Below are 6,287 nucleotides of genomic sequence, written 5' to 3'. Positions count from 1 at the left end.
CAATAGCAACGGAAAAGTAAATAAGCGAAGAACAATATATGAAAAGCGCGTAGGCAATGGATCAGTGATGGATAATTATGCCGGATGCGATTCCTCATGCAATAGTTATAACATAGGGTGATATAGAACTAGCTCCAGTTCATCAATGTAATGTAGGCATGTATTTCGTAAATAGTCATACGTGCTTATGGAAAAGAACTTGCATGACATCTTTTGTCCTACCCTCCCGTGGCAGCGGGGTCCTAGCGGAAACTAAGGGATATTAAGGCCTCCTTTTAATAGAGAACCGGACCAAAGCATTAACACATGGTGAATACATGAACTCCTCAAACTACGGTCATCACCGAGAAGTATCCCGATTATTGTCACTTCGGGGTTGTCGGATCATAACACATAATAGGTGACTATAGACTTGCAAGATAGGATCAAGAACACACATATATTGATGAAAACATAATAGGTTCAGATCTGAAATCATGGCACTTGGGCCCTAGTGACAAGCATTAAGCATAGCAAAGTCATAGCAGCATCAATCTCAGAACATAGTGGATACTAGGGATCAAACCCTAACAAAACTAACTTGATTACATGGTAAATCTCATCCAACCCATCACCGTCCAGCAAGCCTGCGATGGAATTACTCATGCACGGCGGTGAGCATCATGAAATTGGTGATGGGGGATGGTTGATGATGACGACGGCGACGAATCCCCCTCTCCGGAGCCCCGAACGGGCTCCAGATCAACCCTCCCGAGAGAGATTAGGGCTTGGCGGCGGCTCCGTATCGTAAAACGCGATGCAACTTTCTCTCTATTTTTTTATCTCCACGAGACGGAAGATATAGAGTTGGAGTTGAGGTCGGTGGAGGTCCAGGGGGCCCATGAGATAGGGGGGGCGCCCCCCTGTCTCGTGGACAGGCCCTGGGCCCCCTGGTGTATTTCTTTCACCCAGAAATTCTTATTAATTCCAAAAGGTGCCTCCGTGGATTTGCAGGTCATTCCAACAACTTTTCTTTTCTACACATAAAACAACATCATGGTAGTTCTGCTGAAAACAGCGTCAGTCCGGGTTAGTTTCATTCAAATCATGCAAGTTAGAGTCCAAAACAAGGACAAAAGTGTTTGGAAAAGTAGATACGTTGGAGACGTATCAACTCCCCCAAGCTTAAGCCTTTGCTTGTCCTCAAGCAATTCAGTTGATAAACTGAAAGTGATAAAGAAAAACTTTTACAAACTCTGTTTGCTCTTGTTGTTGTAAACATGAAAAGCTAGCATTCAAGTTTCACCAAATATTACGAACTAACCATACTCACAATGACACATAGGTCTCACAATTACTCACATCAATAGCATAATCAGCTAGCGAGCCATAATAATAAAACTCGGATGACAACACTTTCTCAAAACAATCATAACATGATATAACAAAATGGTATCTCGCTAGCCCTTTCTGAGACCGCAAAACATAAATGCAGAGCACCTTTAAAGATCAAGGACTGACTAAACATTGTAATTCATGGTAAAAGAGATCCAGCCAAGTCATACACAATATAAATCAATAATAATGAATGCAAATGATAGTGTGCTCTCCAGCTGGTGCTTTTAATAAGAAGGGTGATGACTCAACATAAAAGTAAATAGATAGGCCCTTCGCAGAGGGAAGCAGGGATTTGTAGTGGTGCCAGAGCTCGATTTTAAAAATAGAGATTGAATAACATTTTGAGCGGCATACTTTTGCTGTCAACGCAACACCTATGAGATGACTGTATCTTCCATACTACATGCATTATAGGCAGTTCCCAAACAGAATGGTAAAGGTCTATACTCCTCCAACCACCAACAAGCATCAATCCATGGCTTGCTCGAAACAACGAGTGCCTCCAACATACAACAGCCTTGGGGGAGTTTTGTTTAATTATTTTGATTTGCTTTGATCTTTTTGGATCGTGGGACTGGGCATCCCGGTTACCGGCCCTTTCTCGTGAATGAGGAGCGGAGTCCACTCCTCTGAGAATAACCCACCTAGCATGAAAGATATAGGCAGCCCTAGTTGTTACATGAGCTGCTCGAGCATACAAAACAGAATTTCATTTGAATGTTTGGAGTTTGGCACATACAAATTTACTTGGAATGGCAGGTAGATACCACATATAGGTAGGTATAGTGGACTCATATGGAACGACTTTGGGGTTTAAGGAGTTTGGATGCACAAGCAGTATTCCCGCTTACTACAAGTGAAGGCTAGCAAAAGACTGAGAAGCGATCAACTGAGAGAGCGACAACAGTTGTAAGCATGCATTAAAATTAATTCACACCGGGTACAAGCATGAGTAGGATATAATCCACCATGAACATAAATATCGTGAAGGCTATGTTGATTTGATTCAACTACATGCGTGAACATGTGCCAAGTCAAGTCACTCAATTCACTCAAAGGAGGATACCATCCCATCATACCACATCATAATCATTCTAATAGCATGTTGGCACGCAAGGTAAACCATTATAAATCATAGCTAATCAAGCATGGCACAAGTAACTATAATCTCTAAATGTCATTGCAAATATGTTTACTTCATAATAGCTGACTCAAGAACGATGAACTCATCATATTTACAAAAACAAGAGAGGTCGAGTTCATACCAGCTTTTCTCATCCCAATAAGTCCATCATATATCATCATTATTGCCTTTCACTTGCACAACCGAACGATGTGTATAATAATAAGAATGCACGTGCATTGGACTAAGCTGGAATCTGCAAGCATTCAACTCACTAGAGAAGACAAGTAATATGGGCTCTAAATTAAATAAACAATCATGCATATAAGAGCCACTAAGCATTTTCATATGGTCTTCTCGACCCCCAAAGGAAAGAAAAGAAAATAAAACTATTTACACGGGAAAGCTCCCAACAAGTAAAAGAAGAACGAGAAATATTTTTGGTTTTTCATTTTAATTCCTACTACAGGCAAGGAAATTAAACTAACTAATTTTTTTGGTTTTTCTCAAGGTTTATCAATCACACAAGAAGAAGACTAGAAAAAGAAATTTAAACTAGCATGGATAATACAATGAAAGAGTATGAGCACCGACGACTAGTGTGTGAACATGAATGTAAAGTCAGTGAGAAATATGTACTCCCCCAAGCTTAGGCTTTTGGCCTAAGTTGGTTTAATACCAAGGATCGCCGCTACTCTCCCCGGTGTAATGAGAGGTGTAATCAGGATACCACTGGCTGGTCATCTCCGGATCCCACTAGACAGATGATGCACGATAAGGGTCCATCTCAGGTTCCGTTTCAGGTTCAGGTTCTGGAGTAAAAGCTTGAGCTCGATGATTGTTCACCGCCTCCGGTGTGACCAGAAATTTTTCTGCAAGCAACTCAAACAACAGAGGCGCAGGCAAGATAATAATCTCAAAGTGTTTCTTATTGAATCTAAGTTTATACAAGAGCATCCTATCTTCGTTATCAACAATAAACTTGTGCTACCATGCTCTTATAATCTAAAATGTGAGGAGGCAATTTTGTCTCCTTTTCCTCATGGTTCCTAATGGGTATCTGAAAATGTCTAGCAAGACGTGCAACATAGATACCTCCAAATATGGGGCCTTTTGTACGATTAAGGGCTAGCCGTTTAGCAACGACGGCACCCATATTAAAACTATTGTCTCCAAGCAAAGCATGTTGAAGAATGATAATATCAGGAACACTCAAGTTTCCACTATTCCCATGACCAATCAAGCATCTACTAGCAAATATGGCAAAGTAGCGTGAAATAGGTAAGTGTATGCTAGAGACTTTTGCGTCGGAACCCTTTTTTGGCTCTTCTACAGCAATAATATTAACAAAGCCAGCCACATCTTCACGATGGGGTTCCTCTAGTTCTCCCTCATAAGGTATCCTACATACCGCGCAAAAATGACGTAAAGACATTTCTTTGAATTCGTCATATAAATGAAATGATACTTCAGGCGGTGACTTCTTAGGATAAAAATAAAAGTTTTGCACGAAAGTATTGGTGAGTAAGAGATACTGATCGATTCGGTCGTTGATGAAACCGGTGAGGCCTGCAGTCTCGATTGGAGCATAAAAGTCTTCATGAATTCCAGCCTCTCTCAAGAAATCATCATATGGCCATTCACAAGGTCGTACTTCCGCCAAGCGAGGAAGATTATACTTGGCTTTTCCCTTCTCTTTAGCTTGTTTTTCCTGGGAGCTTTGGCTAGAAGAGCCCCTCAAAAGTTTCCTCAACATTTTCTGAAATTTTCTGAAATTTTTAGTAACTTCAAAATAAAAGTGCATATAACTAGACAAGATTGATAGCAACTACTCCTACAAGTGCCTAGAGCCCATATCATGCATTGGAATTGCTTGGGACCTCAAAATTTTAACATGCAAGCTCAAGAACATGGTCACCTAAGCAGCAACAATTTGCAATGAATAAAGCAATAGAACAAAATCTAATTGGACCAATGGAGGAGTCACATACCAAGCAACAATCTCCTAAAGCAGTTTTGTGAATGGAGCTTTGAGCTAAGAAATCGAAAATCGCAGCAAAATGAGCTAGAACTCGTGCTTGAGCTGGATGGGGATTTTTTTGGGTAGAAGATGAAGTGTGTGGGTGCTGGCATAAGTGGAGGGGAGCCACCAGGGGCCCACGAGACAGGGGGGCGCCCTCCTCTCTCGTGGCCTGGTGCTTGCCCCTCCTGCAGTGTTTTCAGTGCCTAAAATCCTCAAATATTCCATAAAAATCATACTAAATTTGCAGGGCATTCGGAGCACTTTTATTTCTGGACTATTTTTTAATGCACGGATAATTCAGAAAACAGACTGATAATACTATTTTTTCTTTATTTATTCTAATTAACAGAAAGTAAAAAGAGGGTACAGAAGGTTGTGCCTTCTAGTTCCATCCATCTCGTGATCATCAAAATGAACCCGCTAACAAGGTTGATCAAGTCCTGTTAACAAACTCATTCCGAATAACACGGAACCGGAGAAATTTCGAATAACACTAAGTTACCTCAACGGGGATATGAAAATCCCCAACAATAAGAATATCATATTTTTTCTTGACAGTAGGGAGAGGAAATTCAAAACCTCCAAAAATGATAGTTGGAACTTTTTCAATAGAATTGATGCTATGAACTTGAGATTGTTTCCTCGGAAAGTGTACCGTATGCTCATTGCCATTAACATGAAAAGTGGCATTGCCTTTGTTGCAATCAAAAACAGCCCCTGCAGTATTAAGAAAAGGTCTACCAAGGATAATAGACATACTATCGTCCTCGGGAATATCAAGAATAACAAAGTCTATTAAGATAGTGACATTTGCAACCACAATAGGCACATCCTCACAAATACCGACAGGTATAGCAGTTGATTTATCAGCCATTTGCAAAGATATTTCAGTAGGTGTCAACTTATTCAATTCAAGTCTACGATATAAAGAGAGAGGCATAACACTAACACCGGCTTCAAGATCACATAAAGCAGTTCTAACATAATTTCTTTTAATGGAGCATGGTATAGTTGGAACACCCGGATCTCCAAGTTTCTTTGGTATTCCACCCTTAAAAGTGTAATTAGCAAGCATGGTGGAAATTTCAGCTTCCGGTATCTTTATTTTATTTGTGATGATATCCTTCATATACTTAGCATAAGGATTTACTTTAAGCATACCAGTTAAGCGCATACGCAAGAAAATAGCTCTAATCATTTCATCAAAGCGCTCAAAATCCTCATCATCCTTTGACTTGGATGGTTTAGGAGGAAAGGGCATGGGTTTCTGAACCCATGGTTCTCTTTCTTTCTCGTGCTTCCTAGCAACAAAATCTCTCTTATCATAACGTTGATTCTTTGACTGTGGGTTATCAAGATTAACAGCAGGTTCAATCTCTACATCATTGTTATTACTAGGTTGAGCATCTACATGAACATCATTATTAGTATTATTATCAGGTTCATGTTCATCACCTGATTGTGTTTCAACATCAGAGATATAAGTATAATTGGGATTCTCAAGTGTTTCTACATTAGGTTCACTAGAAGTTTGCAAAGTCCTATCATTCTTCTTTTTCTTCTTCTTTGAAGAACTAGGAACATCTAGATTATTATTCTGAGAATCTTGTTCAATTCTTTTAGGGTGGCCTTCAGGATACAAAGGTTCCTGAGTCATTCTACCAGTTCTAGTAGCCACTCTAACGGCAAAGTCATTTTTATTATTCAATTCATCAAGCAAATCATTTTGAGCTTTGAGTACTTGCTCAGCTTGAGTAGCAACCA

The sequence above is a fragment of the Triticum dicoccoides genome, chromosome 4A (genome assembly GCF_002162155.2).
Source record: "Triticum dicoccoides isolate Atlit2015 ecotype Zavitan chromosome 4A, WEW_v2.0, whole genome shotgun sequence".
In the NCBI taxonomy this organism is placed as follows: Eukaryota; Viridiplantae; Streptophyta; class Magnoliopsida; order Poales; family Poaceae; genus Triticum; species Triticum dicoccoides.
The sequence above is the reverse complement of the archived record's forward strand: the minus strand, read 5'-3'. Positions refer to the sequence as shown.